Raw genomic sequence first — 22,906 nt, forward strand, 5'->3', positions numbered from 1 at the left:
AAGCCAATAAAACCATTATGTTGGCTTCGATTGTCAGGGTTTATAAGTTGATTCTTTCCCCCACCCTGACAAAAAAACTTCCCATCTTGATTTTGAAAGGATTTGTATAAACCAAAGAAACTGCTTGTATCTAAAATTCCCTCTATTGTTTATGTGACAGTGCTTGAATTCACCGGCTTCCCGAGCGGAAAGGAGGCATTTCTGTACTTTTTAAGTCCCTTCACAGGAGGGTTGAGTAGTGCTATAAAAGAAATAATAAAATAGAGGTATTTAAATTGTTATTTGTGTAAATACTGGAAATTCCAGCACATCTGACATTTTTACAGTGCAAACATATCTTTTCTATGTAGGGGCTGAACAAAGTCAAAAGCATGCCTCTTTTAAGTACTTGACCCACTGAGAGACTGACACACGCACTGACGAAGTCACTCAAAGAACTGATGCATCCAATCACAAGCCCACTCAGAGTTTCATGCACCCACTCACAGTCCCACTCAGACACTCATGCACCTACTCACAGACCCACTCAGACACTCACAAGCCCACTCACAGATCCACTCAGACACTCGTGCATCCATCAGAGTCACAGACCCATTCAGACACTCACACATATACTCACAGATCCTCTGAGAGACTGACATACACACTCCTAGACCCACTCACAGACTCACATGCCCACACACAGTCCCATACACTCATGCACCCACTCACATACCCACTCACACACTCACTCATGGTCCCAATAAGCAATCATGCACCCACTCACAGACTCACTCAGAGACTCACACACCCACACACAGACCCACTGAGACATTCACGCACACACACACACACTCTCATACACCCACTTAGACACTCTCACACTCACTCACAGCCCCAATGAAACACTCATGCAATCACTCTCACACTCACTCTCAAAGGTTACTGTTAGGAAATACAATTTTAAAAACCTTAGCAATTCAATGAAAAAGCAAAAGTTTAGAGGGTAATTATATTTAGGAAATAACATTTAAAAAACCGTAGAAATTCACTGAAAAAAGCAAGAGTTAGAGAGACGTTATAGTAAGGAAATTGAAATAAAAAAAAAAGCCTTAGAAATTCGATGAAAAAAACCAAAGGTTACCAGGAGATTATAGTTAGGCTCAGATTTCACTCATACAAAACCAGTGGCATTCAGCAATTATAGTTACCTGAGCTAACTATAACTTACGTCCCTGCAATGCACTGCTTATGACCCCACATATTACATCACTCGTGACATCATAAGTGACATCACTGATGACATTTTGAAATGACATCACTCATGACATAATCTAGTGATTCCGAGTGTTTTCTAAATGTTTATGAGTGTTAAACGTATATACTAAGGTATCACAAACTTTAAATTAATATAGTTAGTGAACTACTGAGTGATTCAATTTTTTAACATAGATTATGTGAGTGTCTGTGTAACTGTGTGTATATCTGTGTGTGAGGTAGTGTGTGACTGGCTGTATGGGTGAATAAGTGGGTCTGTGAGTAGCTGTATAGATGAGTAAGTGGGTGTGTCGGTGGCTGTATGAGTAAGTGAGTGGCTGTATAGGCAAGTGAGTGACTGTGTGAGTGGCTCTGTGGGTGAGCAAGTGGGTGTGTAAGTGGGATATATGTGAGTGAATGGGTGTGTGAGGGACTGCATAAGTGAGTGAGTGGGTTTGTGAGTACATGTATGGGTGAGTGAGTGCATAAGTGGTGTAAGGGTGAGTGAGTGGGTATGTGAGTGGATGTATGGCTGAGTGAGTAGATGAGAGGCTATATGGGTACATATGTACTTATCTCAGTGACTGTTTAGGTGAGGGAGTACATGTCTTAGTATCTGTATGAGTGAGTGGGTGTGTCAGTTTCTAGATGGGTGAGTTGTTTTGTGAGTGGGTGTATGGGTGAGTGAGTGGGTATGTAAGTATCTGTATGGGTGAGTGAGTGGCTGTGTGAGTGGTTGTTTGGGTGTATGAGTGGGTCTGTGAGCATCTTTATGCCTGTTTGACTGGGTGTATGAGTGGCTGTTTTGTTAAGTGAATGGGTGTATGAGTGGGTATATGGGTGAGTGGCTCTGTCAGTGGCCTCACATATTACATCACTCATGACATGGTCAGTGACATCACTGATGACATCTCAAATGACATCACTGATGATATCACTGATTACATAATACCGGGACTGTGAGTGTTTTTGAAAAAGTTTGTGTGTTAAATATATATACCAAGGTGTGTTGCTGAACCAGTGGGTGTATGAGTGCCTGATTGGATGATTCAGTGGGTCGTGACTAGCTGTATAAGTGAGTGATTAGGTCTGTCAGTGAATGTATGGGTGAGTGACTGGTTGTGTGAATGTCTTTATCTGTCTGTCTGTTGGTGTCTAAGTGGTTGTATTGGTGTGTGAGTCGGTATGTTGGTTTCTGTATGGGTGAGTGATTAGTTATCTGAATAACTCTATGGGTGTCTTAGTTTCTGTGTGGATGAGTGAGGGTGTGTGTAACTGCCTATATGGATGAGTGAGTGGGTGAGCCAGTGGCTCTATGGGTTAGTGAGCCTGTGTGTGAGGGGCTGTATTGGTCAGGGAGTGTATATATGGCTGTGTTGGTGAGTGAGTGCATGTGTCAGTGGTATATGGGTGAGTAACTGGGTATGTGACAAGCAGTATAGGTGAGTAATGGGGTATGTGAGTAATTGTATGGGTGAGTGAGTGAATGTGAGAGTAGCTGTATGGGTGAGAGTGTGCTTGTCTCAGTGCCTGTATAGGTGGGTGAGTACGTGTTAGTATCTATATGCGTATGCATGGTAAAAATTTGGGTGGGAAAGGCATGCATGGTAAAGGCATATGCATGGTAATGGATGCATGGCAGAGGTATTGCGTGGTATTGATCGCATTTTAAGGACGTTTCCCTAGGAAACTTTGTCAGGTTCCTATGTATGCACTGTAGGCAAAACCCTTTGAAAAGTAAGGAAGGCTAGATACAGATTCTCTCCAGCAATCCTGTCAAAATGGTGTATCCTGTTCACACCGTCTCACTGTCTGGAAGCAAGATACAAACCCCAAGAGCCGAGTAATTCACAGTGAGACAGCATAGCTATATACATTGTAAATTAGACTAACAATATGTTAATCCAGTTGGTAATGTGTGGTCATATACATATTAAGAAGCTACATTTTGTGTAAAAGTATGATCACTAATTTATAGTATATTCACGTTTGACCACATGCATTTTCTTAAGTTGGCCTGACAGCGAGTAGGTCTCAGCTGTTTAAAAGTCTTTCGCTGTTAACCTATGGTTGATTTCAAAATGTGCTTTCACATTTTCCTTCTCGCTGAAGGAGTAAGAAAACAAGTTTTGTTAGAAGAGAAGCTTATTGTTTTCTCTTAGAGAAGGTGAGATTAGATAATTTTAATTGGCAATAAATTGTGATTTATACCTTGTGAGGGGATGGGAAAGTGCCTTCCGTACCATGTATTCCGTACTGATGATACAGCCAATATCATGCAGCTGTGTGTACTTTTGCTTGATGATGGGAATTAGGGGAGTTTACCTGCTCCAAAAAGTTGGCGCAACCTAATTTGCCCCCTCTCCAATGAGTTGGAGGGAAGTTCTGAGAGAAACGAAATGTATTTAATTGTGTGTCTTAGAATAGTGGCTTTACATTTGGTACTCTTAAAATGATTCATGCTATAAATTACATCATATGTTTTTGGCTTAATTAACTTTACCAAATAGTATGCTTATTCTGACAAATGAACGGATGTATGTCGTTACAACGCACACTTTACAACGCATGCACTTACAACGCATTTTTTACAACGCACAATCCATTACAACGCATGACATTACAACGCAGGACACTACAACGCATTTTTAAAAACTACCTTTACAACGCATTTCCATTACAACGCATACTACCTTTACAACGCATACCATTACAACGCATAATATTAAATTGCATTTAAGGTAAGTATTAGATAGTATAGGGGTAAAAATTACTATTCTAACTCCAGGGGGTGCAACAGTAGGGTAAGTGTTGGATAGTATAGGGTTAAAAATTACTATTCTAACTCCAGGGGGTGCAACAGTAGGGTAAATGTTGGATAGTATAGGGTTAAAAATTACTATTCTAACTCCAGGGGGTGCAACAGTAGGGAAAGTGTTGGATAGTATAGGGGTAAAAATTACTATTCTAACTCCAGGGGGTGCAACAGTAGGGTAAGTGTTGGATAGTATAGGGGTAAAAATTACTATTCTAACTCCAGGGGGTGCAACAGTAGGGTAAGTGTTGGATAGTATAGGGGTAAAAATTACTATTCTAACTCCAGGGGGTGCAACAGTAGGGTAAGTGTTGGATTGTATAGGGGTAAAAATTACTATTCTAACTCCAGGGGGTGCAACAGTAGGGTAAGTGTTGGATAGTATAGGGGTAAAAATTACTATTCTAACTCCAGGGGGTGCAACAGTAGAGTAAGTGTTGGATAGTATAGGGGTAAAAATTACTATTCTAACTCCAGGGGGTGCAACAGTAGGGTAAGTGTTGCATAGTATAGGGGTAAAAATTACTATTCTAACTCCAGGGAGTGCAACAGTAGGGTAAGTGTTGGATAGTATAGGGGTAAAAATTACTATATTATGCGTTGTAATGGTATGCGTTGTAATGGTAGTATGCGTTGTAATGGAATGCGTTGTAAAGGTAGTTTTTAAAAATGCGTTGTAGTGTCCTGCGTTGTAATGTCATGCGTTGTAATGGATTGTGCATTGTAAAAAATGCGTTGTAAGTGTAGTGCGTTGTAAAAGTTGCGTTGTAAAGGTTGTTCCCCAAATGAACTAATTGAATGAGTAGAACCTATTTCTTTGACTAGGCTGTTACTAACCTTCGTGGTCAGGAAAACCATCCTGTTTTGCATGTTTGTGGTGCCAAATGGGTTTTATTGTAATTTGACTTGGTTGTACTGACGTTAGCTCACAGAATACACATTTAGTTGATATCTAAATGTACACATGATCAGTTACGCAATTTGTTTGACGCCTACACCATAGGCCATAGGCACAGAAAATTAAATTGTGCTGTATCAAGTGAAATGACCCTGGACACTGGCAGAAAGGCACAGTTGGTTGGGACACGAAAATTCCTACTTTCAAAAAGTTACATTTTCAGAATTGTAACTTAAATTCAAACTTCACCTTTAAAAAGGTTTTTAAATTACAATTCCTTTGAGTGTAAACAACAAATCTCAATCTGCTCTCAATATGAAGTTAGAACTTATTAAATGTAATAAGGTAACCCAGTGTTAGTCAATGGAAGAAATACACATTTTAACAGTGGAAAACAGCTTTAGGAGTTTTTCACTGCCAGTGCATGTGAAGTTAAGGTACACGTCTTACATTTTACATACAATGCACCCTGCCTTATGAGCCTTTAGGGCCTACGTTTGGGGTGACTTACAGGTGTAAAAAAGGAAGGTTTAGGCCAGGCAAAATATTTACTGTGCCAAGTCGAAATGTCAGTTTACAACTGCACTACAGGCTGCAGTGGTGGGCCTGAGGCATGCTTTAAAAAGCTGCTTTAGTGGGTGGCACAATGAGTGCTGCTGTCTACTAGTGGCAGTTAATTTACAGGCCCTGGGTACATGTGGCACCACTTACTAAAGACTTTCAAGTAAATTAAATATGCTAATCAGATGTAGTCTACTTTTACCATGTTTCGATGGGAGAACACAACCACTTTAGCACTGGTTAGCAGGGATAAAGTACACCGAGTCCTAATGACAACAAAAACAAGTTCTGAAAAATTCAGAGAGTGAAAAGCAAAACCCTTGGTGGAGTACCATGCCAAGGATGTCAGTTCTAACACCATTGGATTGTGCTCTGGCATAGGCTATATTGAATTTTTTTTGTTCAGTTCCAGGAGTCACAAAGCTTCTGGTGGTGCGCTTTATAAAGAGTGCCGGGCCTGTATCACAAAAGAGGAGTATCCTGCATCAGCCCGTGATATGGAATGGTACAAAGATTTTGTTAGTCTCTGTTGTGTAACCCAGTACTCCATGCTGGACAAAGTACCAATGAAGTCATTTATATATTAAAGCACAACAAAGGCAGTACTGCTAGAGTTGAGAAGTCTGCTCCAAATAATATTTTACAAATAGACAAGACACCACATAAACCCAATATTAAAATCTAAATGCTTCAAGGATATCAGTGGATGTGCTATTCTCTGAAGGTTCATACATTGCCCCTGCCCACGGGTATATTCAGGGCATGAAGGGGAATTGGGAAATATTCCAAAGATGCGATGGCAGGTGGAGAATCGAGAGACAAAATGCAGTAGAAAAGAAGGTCTGACAAAGGCTGGGATTAAGTTGCAGTGGTAGAGCATAAATAGTATTTTCGTACCCTCTAAAATTTGGTTTTCATGCACCTTTTTTGGCTTAAAACATGTTTGAACACACAACTATTAAATGATTACATGGGTTGTGGCAGGGCTAGACAGGAAATCAAAAATATTCCAAACAGTCCCTCACTGCAATACACTGCTGCTAGAATTTGACCTTTGTGCCATTCATGGTTGGGTCATGGTAGCCAAACCAGCTCAGAACGCAACCTCCCAGCCTGCAGCACACAGGGAAAATGACAGAGTGGCCAGTGCGGTGTAGTACAAAGCGGCCTATTTATATCTGCTTCAAAGTAGTTGAGGAAGTTTCACCAACATTGAACTGCGAAAACCGCATGAGTTTGATATAAGGGTAGGGAGTGTCCGGTGGTGCATCAAAGAGACATGAGGTGGATGCAAGACTACACGGCCATGGTGTTCGGCGCACTGGCATTCAATTGCACCAGCTACAAGCTACTGAGCAGAGCTTAAGGCACTAGCACTCATTCTATTCTATTCTATAGTTTTGGTAGAGCGCAAACAGCTGCCCCAGCAATGAGGCGTCCCGGCGCTAAGAACCAAGGTCCTGGCCTGAGCGGAAAGGGATGAAAGGGATGTTACGGGAGTGGGAATAGATAAGTTTTAACTGCTTTCCGGAAAGCTGGTAGGCTATCTATGGTGCGGATGTGTTGCGGCAGCTCATTCCAAAGTTTGGCTCCAAGGAACCTGAAGGAGCGGCCGCCCATGCGGCAGAGTTTTATGCGCGGGACGCGTAGGAGGTTTTGGTTAGAAGATCTTAGGTTCCGTGACGGCGCATAGGGAGTGAGAAGTGGCCGTAGCAGAGGGGGGGTATCGAGTTTGAGGATTTTGAAGGTCATGATAAGGGTCTTGAATTTGATTCTGGAATCAACGGGTAGCCAGTGTAGTTTTTTGATGGTAGCTCTGGCTGAGCACCTGCGGGGGAGGCCGACCAGAGTTCTAGCCGCAGAGTTTTGTACGCGTTGGAGTCGTGCTACCTCACTTTTGTTGGCACCAAGAAGGAGAACATTGGCGTAGTCAAGACGCGAGAGGATGGTAGCTTGAATAATAAGTTGGCGAGTTTTGGAGTCGAAAAAGCCTAGTATGTGGCTGAGGCTCCTCAGCAGGCCAATACAGGTGCCAGCAACTTTTTTGGTGTGGGCCTGAAAGTTGAGTGAGGCATCCATCCAAACGCCTAGATTTTTCACTAGGGATTTGGGAGGGGGGATGGTGCCCAGGGAGGACGGCCACCAATGCTCATTCCAGAGGCTGGTGTTTTTGCCAAGGAGTAGCACCTCTGTTTTACCAGCGTTGAGTTGAAGACAATTCATTGTCATCCATTGGGCAACCGCGGAGAGGCCGTTTTTGAAGCTAGAGGAAGAGTTAGAAGGACCTTCTGAAAGAGCGATGGCCAGCTGTGTGTCGTCGGCATACGACACTAATGTCAGGCCCCACTCTTTGGCCACTGCCGCCAAAGGCTGGACATAGAGATTAAAGAGGGATGGGCTCAATGCAGAGCCCTGCGGAACTCCCTGTGCGATGGGGTGGGGTTTGGATAAGAAGGGAGGGGCAGAGACTCGAAAGGATCTGTTTTTGAGAAATGATCGGAGCCAATCTAAAGCATGGCCAGATACTCCAAAAGTCTCCAAACGATTGAGAAGGATGTCATGGGATATCGTGTCAAAGGCCGCGCTGAGGTCTAGAAGAATCAGCGCAGCACTTTGACCGGCGTCTAAAATCGTTCGGAGGTGCTCTGTGGTGGCCAGGAGAGCAGACTCAGTACTATGGCCTGGTCTGAACCCATTTTGAGATGGGTCCAGAATGTTGTTTTTGACCATGTGCTGGGACAGAGCACTGTTCACATGCGCTTCAGCGAGTTTAGACAGCCATGGGAGCAGGGAGATCGGTCGAAAATTCTCCGGTTTTGATGGGTCTAGGGTGGGTTTCTTGATGATGGGTGAAACCCACGCTTGCTTCCAGGCAGATGGTACACACGCTGAAGTGAAGGAGAGGTTCAGATTAAAGGTAATTGCCGGTAGGAAGAAGTTGAGTGACTCTACGAATTGAGCCGGGCGCATGGGGTCAGCCGGGGAACCAGTTTTGACTTTTTTGCATATTTTGATGAGGTTATCACCGGAGATTTCTGGGATGGCAGTCAGGGTAGGGTAGTTGGGGGGAGGAGAAGGGATGCTGGTAGGGCTAGATCTTCGCATTGTTGCGCAGAGGAAATATTAGGGAGGGGAGATTTGCTGCTGTGAAGTTCTTGCACAAGTTTAAAGACTTCTTTAGCAGGGGTGGGGCTAGATTTGATTTTGTCATCATAGAAAGCAGTCCGCGCAGCACGGATGGCTTTGTGGTACGTCTTTTGTAGAAGTAGGTAGTTTGATTTTTCTTCCATGTTATATTCCCTTCGCCAGAGACGTTCCGCCCTTTTGCAATCTTTGCGTAAGGTTTTGAGGGTATCGTTATACCAGGGGTTGGATGGAGAGTTACGTCCTATTGACCATTTTGCTGGAATGAGGATGTCTAGCCCTCCCGTGATCCACTCATGAAACGCACTGTAATTGGCGTTGATGTCCGAATTGGTGTCATGGTGGAATTCCCCTAGGGTGGTGTGGAGGTCATTGCGAGACAATTTGTGCCATGGTCTTTTTAGACGGCGGATCGAGGCGATATTGTGCCTACTTTTGTTGACCCGAATGGCCAATTTAATGAGGAAGTGATCAGTCCATACCATCGGTAAGGGTGGCTCTGAAGTAAGTTTTTCCAGGTTTGAAAAGACTGGGTCTAGGATGTGGCCAGCTAGGTGCGTTGGAGTGGAAATAACAGGATAGAGTTGCAGTGCGGAGAGATCCGTGAAGAGGTTTTTGATCATAGCGTCGTTTAGCAGGTCAAAGTGAAGATTGAGATCTCCTAGAATCGTAAAGTTTGAATTTTTTGTGATTAAAGAGGTTGTTGTCTCGAGGAGAGCCTCAATAAATTTTAAAGCGGGGCCAGGCGGGCGATAGATGTAGAGACCCGACACAGTGAAATTGGGATTTATAGTGATCTTAAAGTGGGCGCTTTCACAGTCTGCTATTTCTCCCTTTGTGAAAGAGCAAGAAAACATTTTCTTGTAGATTGTAGCGATACCGCCTCCTCTTCCGTCTCTGTTAATGGTCGACATAAGATAGTCGTCTGGTAACGTAAGGTTGGGAATGGTAGAGGTGTCATCCCGAAGCCATGTTTCACAGAGGAAGAGGATGTCAGGGTTTTCTTCCAGAATGAGGGTATTGACCTCAAGGTGGTGTTTGGCTAGCGACCTCACGTTGAGGTGGAGGATCGTGATGGAGGTGGTGTTATCAGGCTCTAGTAGCTGTCGAATAGAATGGGGGTTAGCGGTAGTAAAATCGCAGGTTTGACATTGTAGGCAGGTGAGACCAGGCCTACCTGTAATGTTAGTGCAGGACCGTCCAGGGTTCCAGGCAAGTAGTTGCTCTTTATCGTAGTGGAGGGGCGGTGACGGAGAGAGGCCAGGGGGACTGGCGAGAGGCGATGACTTGGCGAGGACGGGCGAAGACGGGCTTGCCTTTGGCGCGCCTTCGGCGCGCAAACGGTGCGCCCGCTGCGCCCGTCCGCTGCGCGTACGGTACTGACACATCCCTTATGGGAAGGGAGGAAGGGGGGCGTGGCCTCTAAGGGGGCGTGGCCTGTCAGCACGCCGGCAATGGCGCCGAGGTAGTTTTCGTGGTTCCGCTGACAGCGCAGGGCAGCTGTGCGGAGTGCTTTTAGGACCGAGTCCCGTGAAGCCTAGGTGAGTGGAGGTTTAAAAAACAGCAATTTATTCAGTGACACAATTTTTGTAAATCAAATTAGCGTCTGTCTCCCGGCTTTCCGCCTCAGGAGGTTCGAAGGTTCTGGCAGGTGAGCTCAGAGATCAGCAGTTATATACCTGCTCGGGAGGGGGCGTGGCCTCTAAGGGGGCGTGGCCTGTCAGCACGCCGGCAATGGCGCCAAGGTAGTTTTTGTGGTTCCGCTGACAGCGCAGGGCAGCTGTGCGGAGTGCTTTTAGGACCGAGTCCCGTGAAGCCTAGGTGAGTGAAGGTTTAAAAAACAGCAATTTATTCAGTGACACAAATTTTGTAAATCAAATTAGCGTCTGTCTCCCGGCTTTCCGCCTCAGGAGGTTCGAAGGTTCTCATTCTATTAGATGGTGCATAAAAGAGACATGAGGTGGATTCAAGACTACACAACCTTCGTGTTGGGAGCGGTGACATTCAATTGCACCAGCCACAAGCTACTGAGCAGAGTTATTCTATAACATGGTGCTGCGCTCATTCTATAACATGGTGCATCAAAGAGACATGAGGTGGATTCAAGACTACACAACCTTCGTGTTGGGAGCGGTGACATTCAATTGCACTGGCCACAAGCTACTGAGCAGAGTAATTCTATAACATGGTGCGGCGCTCATTCTATAACATGGTGCATCAAAGAGACATGAGGTGGATTCAAGACTACACAACCTTCGTGTTGGGAGCGGTGACATTCAATTGCACTGGCCACAAGCTACTGAGCAGAGTAATTCTATAGCATGGTGCGGCGCTCATTCTATAACATGGTGCATCAAAGGGGCATGAGCTGGACTCAACACTACACGACCTTGGTGTTGGGAGCGGTAGGTGACATTCAATTGGTCCGGCCACAAGCTACTGAGCAGAGTTATTCTATAACATGGTGCGGCGCTCATTCTATAACATGGTGCATCAAAGGGGCATGAGGTGGATGCAAGACTACATGGCCTTGGTGTTCGGCACACTGACATTCAATTGCACCAGCCACAAGCTACTGAGCAGAGTAATTCTATAGCATGGTGCGGCGCTCATTCTATAACATGGTGCATCAAAGAGACATGAGGTGGATTCAACACTACACGACCTTGGTGTTGGGAGCGGTGGGTGACATTTAATTGGTCCTGCCACAAGCTACTGAGCAGAGTTATTCTATAACATGGTGCGGCACTCATTCTATAACATGGTGCATCAAAGAGACATGAGGTGGATTCAAGACTACACAACCTTCATGTTGGGAGCGGTGACATTCAATTACACTGGCCACAAGCTACTGAGCAGAGTAATTCTATAACATGGTGCGGCGCTCATTCTATAACATGGTGCATCAAAGGGGCATGAGCTGGACTCAACGCTACACGACCTTGGTGTTGGGATCGGTGGGTGACATTCAATTGGTCCTGCCACAAGCTACTGAGCAGAGTTATTCTATAACATGGTGCGGCGCTCATTCTATAACATGGTGCATCAAAGAGACATGAGGTGGATGCAAGACTACATGGCCTTGGTGTTCGGCGCACTGACATTCAAATGCACCAGCCACAAGCTACTGAGCAGAGTAATTCTATAGCATGGTGCGGCGCTCATTCTATAACATGGTGCATCAAAGAGACATGAGGTGGATTCAACACTACACGACCTTGGTGTTGGGAGCGGTGGGTGACATTCAATTGGTCCGGCCACAAGCTACTGAGCAGAGTTATTCTATAACATGGTGCGGCGCTCATTCTATAACATGGTGCATCAAAGAGACATGAGGTGGATTCAACACTACACAACCTTCGTGTTGGGAGCGGTGACATTCAATTGCACCAGCCACAAGCTACTGAGCAGAGTAATTCTATAGCATGGTGCGGCGCTCATTCTGTAATATGGTGCATCAAAGGGGCATGAGGTGGACTCAACGCTACACGACCTTGGTGTTGGGAGCGGTGGGTGACATTCAATTGGTCCGGCCACAAGCTACTGAGCAGAGTTATTCTATATCATGGTGCGGCACTCATTCTATAACATGGTGCATCAAAGGGGCATGAGGTGGATTCAAGACTACGCAGCCTTGGTGTTCGGCGCGGCGACATTGAATTGTACCGGCCATGGGCTATAGAGCTCTGGGAACTAGCGCTCATTCTATTACATGGCACAATCAAAGAAGCATGAGGTGGATTCAAGACTACGCTGCCTTGGTGTTGGGCGCAGTGACATTCAATTACGCCGGCCATAGGCTACTGAGCAGAGCTTTGGGCACTGGCGCTCATTCTATTCGATATTATACACTTACTTTATCACAACCAAAACACACAACACACTCACTCCTACTACTGCAATCACCTACTTTTGTTACTTTCAAATTGTCAATATTTTGACAACTGTTTATCTCCTTAACTCACATTTGCACAGAATCACAAATGCTATTGTACTATGTGAGCAATACTCTGTGCACTCTGCTTAGAGGCCAAGGATTGGATGACCAAATAATTCTGAACACCTTTCTGACCCACTGACAGGCGCTGTGAGTAGCTCAAACTCCCTTCAGCCTCACTCCCAGAGATCTCAGTCGCTGTAAACATCTGGCAGGGACTGAGTTGAAAAAATGCGCTATACAACAGTATTATGCTACATACAAACAACACAGACACACAATCCTGAACATAGCAAACGTTCTTAGGGAATGCAAGATTACGTAAAATACGTGAAACATAAACAGGAATTAAAACGCTGACATGGATTACTTTAACGCTCTTCACGTTCTGTGTTCAGATATTGATCAGTGTTTTTGCCTGTAAGGTTCAGGATGTGAATATAGGGCCAGATAGAGACCGGTTTCAATCTCCTCTTTTAATTACTAACAGGAGTGAGACCTGGAGTGTGTCGGCCCACTCAGAGCCCTGCCTCTGGGTTTACAATTCTGCAGGTTCGATAATTACGTCTAATTACAAGTTTCGCCCTTCAATGTTAGGAATAGTGTCGAATTTAGCGTCAGCTACATAAGGATTCGAATTCAAGCTTTGTCGTCAATACTGCCCCACCACAAATTCACTCTGTGGCAGATTTCGGCAAATCTAACATGCTAAAATGTGTCACAGTGGGGAAATACTCAGAGCATTATGTATGTTATATCTTATTTCCAAGTTGGAAATTCAAATAAGAGGTAGATACCATAACCTGTAAATACCCCACATCGTGTTTATCATATTTACTGGATGCAGGATACGTTTTCAACTTTGTCAAATCCATTTAAGGTCCTTTACCACTTGTCCTCTTTACACGCTTGAACAGTCCCAAATACACACAATCTCCTTCAATATTGACGTTCCTATAGGCAATGTATATATCCAACCCTATTTGAATTCCATATTTCCACTTGAAGTCATGATTACAGACAACGAGCTAAGGGGCATATTAACTAGCCAGGCGATACAATTATCGCCACTTTAGCGGCAGAAAACTGCCGCTAAAACGGCGATAATGGGCTTGATAAATAAGCTCTATGGAATTCCAATTGAAGCTCAGGTTAGATGTCCTTCACATCTAACATGGGTTCAAGTGGAATTCCATAGAGCATATTATCAAGCCCATTATCGCCGTTTTAGCGGCAGTTTTCTGCCGCTAAAGCGGCGATAATTTTATCGCCTGGCTAGTTAATATGCCCCATAGTGTCAATAAACAGCGCTTTGGAGTTCATCCTATAAAATTCATCTCCTTGAGAAGCTGTGGGGAAAGAGGACCAGTTAATAAATTAAGGGAAACATCACCCCACAGTCCTCTATAGGGCTGGGTGTCTTGGAATTAAAAAAAACACAGTGCGCCGTCTGCCCATCAGATTTATATCTGAAAATTGCTCTGCTCGGATCCTGCTAGCAGTCGTGAGTAATGTACTTTGTGGATCAATAGACTGTAGCAGACGGGCTCAATTTTACATCACAACTCTTAAAATCTGAAGCATGTGCCGAACACGAAATGGATGCCCTCAACCAAAGCGTACTTTCCATAGGGCTTGTGAAATATGTTCCAGTTTGTGAAGAGAGGTTTGCGAATGTCAGAGAGCTGAGAGCCCGACGAATCGATCACATCCGGACTCCAGGGGATTTTTTGTTCAAGGCAGGCAAGGCAAGTTTACCAGTGTCAGGAAGAAAGCAAGCATTTCACCTCTTTGTAGAGGGAATGTATCGGCTGTGATGGCGCAGCCGTGGGCTCATTCTAAAGCGACAGAGACACGTTTTCATGACAATAATGACGTGGGACGAAGAAAAATCTTGAATGTGGAACAGTGACGACATCAAATATGGACAAGCTCCATTTTTGCCTATGCCGACGGTATACTACACACCTACAGAGCGAGAACTAACTAGAGAGAAAATAAATACAATTATTGATTCAGGGAACAAGAGAAAGAAGGAGGAAGAGGAAAAAAGAAAACGAGTTAGGAAGTTTAAAGTGTTATGGCCTGAGGTGATATAGAGGTTCATTGATAGCATCTGTGCTGGACTACCAAGAAAACGAGCGGGACCCTGGGATTATATTTTTTCCACCAATTAAGTACGGATGTCAACCCTTATTGGCACCCTTTCTGCTTACATTGTAGTCACTTTTTAGGTCGAGCCTGAGCCAGGCGCATGCACGGCTCTGGCGATCTGCTGTAGTAGAGCATGGAAGAGAAGCCCCGCCCACTCTCCACCCATATTTTACATTGGCTTGTGTCTCTGTCCTTCGTAAATGCTGGCTTCTGATTCTGTAATTAGCTTGTTAGTCCCTCCTTAGTACGGCCATGTCTTCATTTGTAATCTTCCATGGCTAATGGCCCCTTTACTTCGGTTCTTACCCGGTACGTGTTATTTAGTCTTGTAAGCACTATTTTCTTTATTGAGTTTCTCCTACTTTAGGCACGACGACATGCTTTGCTTACATTCAGCGCGCCATGCACGCTTTCACTTTCAAAGCAGCTGGGACAATGCAGCCGTTTGTTTGCAATGTCATAGATCTCGCATTTAAATGCGAGAGCTATAGCATTGCAAATATTTATTTTTTATCTTAACCCCTTCTGTGCCACGCCCTTTCCCCCTCCTGTGCCGGGCGTTACATTAGTGGGTGGGGTTCATGACGAGATAGTCTCGTCATGGGCACAGCACGACCGTGCTCCATCACGAGACTATCTCGTCATGGGCACAGAAGAGGTTAAAGCTGAGCGCGACACTCTCTCCCATAGACTCCGCCCACTTTTGCCTGTGCCCTCTCCTGCGCCCCTTCTGCTATCAGATGGCGCTGAGCAGAAGAAACAGCTACATAGGGAACTCTGCGACTTGGGATGGAGCCCAAAAGTCACCGGACGGCAGGTACTGCAGCTTAGCTGCCCGAGGCATGCTTATAACAGCAGCACCACGCTCAGGCTTGTTTACTTCAGTCGTCTCTGCCCTGCACCAAACTCCCTTCGGCTCACCTGACGTCCGCTATTGCTGCAGATCGGAGCATATAAATTCTCCCTGCTTCCGCGGACAGAGTAAACCTACAGTCACACGCACAAACACACATCATACGCTAGGGCCCATCTCACTAAATTCACACTATTACTCTATCCACACTGAATATAGGAGAGAAAACCTAAACCAATCTGCATCTACAATGAGGTCAATGCGACCTTAATGATATTGTCCTGAGTCATGATTTTAAACATAGGAAATACATTTGAAAACTCAATAAATTGACAAGAAATAAACACCCGACACTATAATTCAAACAAATGCTTATTTATCTAAATTAGTTCAAATGAAAAGTCAATCATTAGCAAAAATCATTATTCTCATAGTTACCTATTCTAGCTAAAAGGGTCAGAACAGGTCTCTCGGTAAAGTCTCTCGAGCTGCCGTCCCCAGCATAGGTTCAGGAAGAAGTCCAAAACGCGATGATCAGCAAGGGACGCAGTGAACGCAATGAACTGCAATGAACAGCAAAAGAACACGGACCCTCTCTAGTCTAGCATTTTTATAGGAAAAATAACAAACAAAAAGTTACGAACAAATGTTGAATATCCGTTGAGCCGCTGAGCAGAGCAAGCAGGAAAGAATGTCACTCAGTTACATTTAGAAAACCTCCGCTCAGGAAAAATCACAAAAATAAAAAGACGGAAGAAGGAAACTCGAGTTTGCAAATGTTACTTTCGTAAATGTTCTTCCTTGATATCTTAGCAGAGCCACCGCAGACTAGTCATTGTTCATTGTGGCTTTATCCCTGTCCAAGGGCAGTTGGAATCGTTCCCGGAGCTGCTGTCCTCACGGAAAACTTTCTAACCAGGCAAAGGCTGTGGTCAGGTGACTCTCGACCATGTTCAGCAAGGCCTCTCGTCAAAATTCAGTCACTCGAGTGCAGGCTGTAAAAGGCAGCCATCTTGTTTTAGGCCAAAACGGACCATCTTAATTAAAAGAAACACAAAACAACGTTACCACAGCATAATGATTAAACAGTGTTAATTCCCACTAATACCCATATGTGTATGTAATTATCTAGCCTTCTGCAACACAATAAAGCATTAGTACACGTTATTTAAAAACATAAACACAAAACAAATAGCACTTTTACGACACTCTTTTAATAAAATTGCACATTATTATCAAGCAACATATATGCATCCCACGTGTAGTTATTTCTTCTCATTAGTAATGTTGGTTAGTCAGACTTTTAACAAAACAAACTATTAATTAACGATTTTAAATTAGTAATTTTAAACAAAACATATAGACAAAACTGGAGCTTAAAACTCGATAAATTTTCAACAGAAAACTCTGCTCCAGCACTATCACTTCCTTTTCTGACCGTGGCGTCCTTTTGTCTCTTCGGGTACCTGATGCCCTCCTTCCCTATGCCCTCCTTCCCTGTGGTGTTCCTGGCAGTCAGAGAGGAGTAGGGAGGCGTTAGTGGAAGTCTCTAGACACGGGCACAGTGGTGTATCGGGACTGGGTGTGCAGAGAGCATGTGGGTGCTAACAATGTTTTGCGTGTTGTCCATTTCTCATGCAGTGACTCACTTTGCTTACTATGCTTGAATGTACCGGGTGTAGGTTTTTATGTGCCCAGGACAAGCAAAGCTCCAAGAAGTACTCGTACTTTGACGCTGCTACCACGCATATGTTAAATATACGCAACTTTAAAATAATTGTTCCCCATAAGAATGATAGAACCATGCATCTAACTGTGAAAATGGCTATCAAACTACAATCATTTGTTTTTAAAATGTGCTCCTGCTGCTGCAGCATCTACTGATTATTTTTTTAAGCGTGTTTGCCCTCTAACATCTGCTTTTAAGATGGCCGCGTAAGAGTAAACAGAGTAGCAGCACACAGAGAGAAAGTTAATTTACTGTGGCTCGTTTTATAATTGTCCACTGCTGCCTGCTCTGATTGTCTCATTACACAGGTGATTTACCCTCACTTCCTGCCGGCTTGAGACAGCATATTGTTTACTCAGTGCTTTTTGATATCATACAATAAGTGAAACTTATTATATGTTCAATAAAGTTCAAGGAACTACTCATGGTGACGTCTGTCGATGAAATCCCCAGTTTTACGTTTACATCATAGAACATTCCATTGTACTCTGCGGTCAGATAATGTCTGTTTTCACAGCCATGGGGTCAGCTAATGTCTGTTTTCACAGCCATGGTGGGTCTGTTCAGTGACACAGGCCCCCACATCTTTCTCGGTCCTGGACCTACCCCTTGCTTTTCTCAAGCCCATGCATCCTCCATGTTTACTCCTGGGATGCCGCTTTGTCTGGTGTGTCTGCGCTGTTCACTCACACCCTATCTGATGAACACAGCCCAGGGGATTAATGCTCGGACAAACAGCCAGTTTGTTTGCACTAATAATATTAATAATAATATATTCTTTATTGTCCGATTAATTAAAATCATTACAATAAAACAACACGGTTCATAAAACAAGGCAATTTCCTACATTCCTTAAAGATAATGAGGAAGTGTTAACATATCTTTATAACTGTTAGAAATACGAAAAAGGTATTTTGTTCATAACCAAATATAAACATTACATTTCATTATTATTCCCCATACATATTAGTAAACTCATCCATACAGATAATCTTTGAGTCCCCTCTCTGGTTTTTAAACAGCCCCTAAAAAGAAGCAGAGCATACAGTAACACATTTTTGGTCCAGTTGTGATCTTAGTACTTAAAATATAAAGTGCATCCACGCTTTCTTAAAATTACCCCGAACCTCAGATACTTTATAAATGTTATCAAGTTACATTGCCAGTATAGGGGAAAACAATACAGTTGGAATCATAGCGGCTTTCTATTCTTATTATATGACCACAACATCGTCCTGAGCCAGTTTTTTCTCAGCTATAAGGATACATTTGACAAAGTTAACTGTTAAATTGATGATAAGCCCTTGGAGGCACAGTATTATCGCTTGGCGACACGTTCTCACCCCTTGTTCGTTGAATATTGGTTTTAAAAGTGTTCTTTCTTGACACAATTTGGGGCAAATACATACAATGTGCAATAACGTTTCATTATTATAACCACATAATCTACACTTTTGTGATTGACAAACTTGTACCCATCTAGGTGTACCATCTTTTGTTGGGTAATGTCCAAACCTAAGCTTAAGTAATATATCCCTTACCGCCGGTTTCAAGCAAGAAGTTAGATAGAATTGGGGTTCAATTTTATTCTACAAATTAATAACTGACCAGGCGTGCTTTTTTTTTACAGTCTGCTTCTGATCTAATATTAATGATACCAATTTAGTTGATTGTTTTAAAATCTGTTTTAAAATGGTTTTATTTCTAATCATATTGTCAAAAGGTTGGAGCTTAAAAGTATTCAAATTTTCCGTTAAGTATGACCTCCATGGTCTAGTATACTCCTTCTTATTCATTTCTTGCCAACACATATATGCAAGGGACTCGGGGTCCGATAAATAAAGTGAAAATAGACATTTTAAAAATGCAGCTTGTCTTACCAATATTTGGTTTAGCAAACCAAATTCCAGTCTAACTGTAACGTGTCCAAATTTTTTTTAAATCCTAAAAATTTACCTAAAAACTTTTATTTGTAATTTATCCAGCAGTTGGTTATCTTTTCCTCGGAAAATTGTTGACCCATATGTAAGCGCAGGGATATGTTTCGCCTTCATTACTTTTAATAAATGATTGTAGCTAGGGCATGAAATCATGCAATGATCTAAAGGCAAAAGACAATGAAGTTGCCTTGGCCTTTAAATTATCAAAGTGTGGTTTAAAAGTCATTCTATCATCCAGCGTAACTCCTAAATATTTATACTGCTTTACTGTTTCAATAGATAAATCCTTCATTTTCCATAATGTCTTATCTGATTTTGTTGATCCTATTATCATAATTTTAGTTTTTTTGGCATTTATTTGTAAACCATTCGCAAATAGTTTGTTTGCACAACTCGACGAGTCCGTGTGCAGTACCCACAACACAAGAAACAGTATCTATAAATGTTAGGTGTGCAGTTTTAATGTATACTCGTGCCACTCCACTTTTGATATGAATTCATCAACCTTTTAAAGATATGTTTTATTTTTTCATTGCCAAGGGGTGCTTGAGAGTCTCACTTTTTTCTGAAGAACAATTGTTCTCGGATGGGTGACTCTCCTGGATGGTGGATGTGTCACACCCGTGACACATGTTTGAGCAAGCCACTTGTTTGAATTAAATTGTTGTAAAGGGATTTTGTCTCCTTTGCCTCCCCTGCCAGGAAAGCACATTCTTGGGGCACCTCCATAGAAATAGAAAATAGAGAAGACAACTGGAGGAGGATAGAGTGTCCCCTCTCACAAGCACACTCTAGCATTCTTTGAAGCCTTCAAAAACATGTATAGAGACTGCTATGTCCTGTCAGTTGAGTAAAGGCTTTCCACTAGAAAGTATCCAATGCAACAGTCCAAACTCGCCATCACCCACAAAGTAATTTCAGAGTTTCTATCACTCTCAGACGCTCCTAATCTGAGATTTGATTCTAGCCTATTCTAATCTTTGTCCTAGCTTTGTTAGTTGCTGCTGTTTAAGGGACAGTGCATGTAAGATTGCCATACTTCACTCTCCATTTTCCCACCTTAAATAAAGGAAACGTTTGCTATGTTCAGAGACTAAGTGGGCCAGCACACTTTCTTTCAGTGCTTACTACCATGTGCCCCATCCTAAAATTATAACTATCCCAACTAGCTTACTTTTTAGGTCGAGCCTCTGCGAGGCATGCTGTATTGGAGTATGGACTTGCAGCCCCGCCCACTCTCTACCCATGTTTGTCATTGGCTTGTGTCATTGTTCTTCGTAAATGCTGGCCTCTGATTCGTTAATAGGCTTGTTAATCCCTCCTTAGTACCACCTTGTCTTAATTTTTAACCTCCCATGAGGGCTGGCCCTTTTAATTTGATTGTTGCACGGTATGTCTTATTTAGTCTGTAATTACTATTTTCTTTAATGAGTTTCTCCTACTGCAATCAGAACATGCTTTCCTGCAACATTCAATGCACCATTCATGCTTTCACAGGGCACATTTGCAAAAAAAGCTTTTGTTTGTCAACTTGACAAACCAATGCTTTTTCTGGTAAGAGCGCACCATACAGCGCTTTCACTTTAATAGCGTCCGCGGACCTTTCTTTAGACACAGCTCGTCTAAAGAAAGGGGCATACCAAATGAAGGGGACGCATGATCTAAATGAATACTAGGACAAGGCCGTATTGCATAGAGGGTATGGAAGCCCTGGCAATCATGATGTACAATGGATAATATAGAAACTGGATGGGGAGGTAAGGTCCCCCCGTCATGAATTCCCCCCATATAAGTGCCCGTTCCTAGTTGGCACAACCAAACACAAATAGTCATTATCAGACACTGAGTAGCAAAAGAGCACCACCCACTACCCCTACATCAACTGCACAAATTTGGTCAACGATTTGCAGAGTGGAGGAGCTCCATCCCAATTGCCCGGCAAGGATTAACCAAGTTCCAATATAAAAAATGTTTTTTTTTTTTTTTAAATGGATAGTTGAGAGGGACAGATGCTGGGGACGGTACAGGGCACTTCACTTGGGGAAATTCATCAAAGGAAAACAAAACCAGAGCTATCACACGTGCAAACAAATAAGTCAATCAATCACATTCCAGTCTTGTTATCCCAGCATTAAAACTGGTTGATGGCAGGAGAAGGGCATGTCGGGTTTTTGGCATGGACTTTACTGCCCAGTCGTCAAGGGAAGGTTGTAGGGAGTCACTCACCATGTTTAAGAAGCTGATGTCGAGGGGCTGGCCCAGTCCAGCCTTGCCCTACCGCAGACGGGTGCAGACAGGCCTGCCCTGTGCCCGGGCTTGGCCTGCGTGCGCCATGCACAGCGGAGCACAGCAACGCACCTTATATCGCCGGCAGTTGAGGGAGTCTGCAGAGACCACCTCCTGGGGACCTGATGCTCCTGGTCTTTGAAGTCCCCACGAGTTCAGCAGCAGTTCATCCCCTAGCGCTGAATGCAAACAGCTGAGGTTGTTGTCCATGGGCCTCCTCTGCTGGATACAAGATGTTCTTGGATATAGAGTTCCACACAATACCGCTACCACTGATAAGATACTCCCACACAGCAGGACTGCCAAATGCGCTTTTTAGCGCTGAGTGCGAACAGATGAGGAGGGAGTCCACGGGCCTCCACTGTCGGCCCCAAGATGTTCTAGGATATCGAGTCCCACACGATAGTGCTACCAATGATGAGATGCTCCCACCAGTGGCAACAAAACCTGCCTAATTCCCTCTAGGACTAATAGGCTTAAAACAAGCAAAAACGTATGGGAGCTCTATGGTCATTTACTACAATAGGGTGAGTTAGTGGGAAAGAGCAAGGTCAGGCAGATATTCAGATCATTGCTGTGCTACAAGCACCCAGAGGGCAGACTTCATTAACATACAAACCTCTAAGTCAGCCGATCTCGTTCATTCTGTGATGGGAGAAGGAGGAGAGGAGAATAAGAGGCAAAAGGAGACAAACAACAAGCAATGGCATAGACAATAGGTCTCACCTGTAGAATCTTAGAAGTCCTACACCAGAGTTATTTGCTTTGCCAATGTTTTTAAGCTATGTTGGCCGATGCTGTAAATGGAAGGTCCCCTGCATGGACTATAGTCGCTTTACCCTGCCTTGAATGTAAGGTTTACAGAAGCAGCAATGTAGCAAGCATGTCCCACAGTGATAAACAGCCAAAAGGAAATTGTGCAGCGTGATGTGTAGGTGTTGATGCAACAGCAAATGTTGTGTAGTTAAAATGATAATGCCTGCTTTGCCCTTCCAAACACCCCAGATGAATAATGTTAATTTTTTGCTGGAAGTGAGGGAAGATACATCTGTTGTCAAGTGTCTTTTCCAGCTAGATCATGCATTTACTATAAAGACAGATGACTGGACAGCGACCCAGCTCTGACCTTCAGGCCGCTGTGGAGGAACACAAGGTTAAACTTAGCACCAACTCCCAGTATTTGTGTTAGTTGTGTCATACAGCAGAGCCAAGGCAGACCTAAGGCTGAGTCCAGCTCCCTCTGAAGCGGCCAGTTATGCTCACAGGTTTTGGAAATAACATGCCCCTGCTGCACTCTGCTACATGTAGTCATCAAATGAGCATTTGCACCGTTAATCACAGTGATTGTCGACA

The sequence above is a fragment of the Triturus cristatus genome, chromosome 4_1 (genome assembly GCF_964204655.1).
Source record: "Triturus cristatus chromosome 4_1, aTriCri1.1, whole genome shotgun sequence".
In the NCBI taxonomy this organism is placed as follows: domain Eukaryota; kingdom Metazoa; phylum Chordata; class Amphibia; order Caudata; family Salamandridae; genus Triturus; species Triturus cristatus.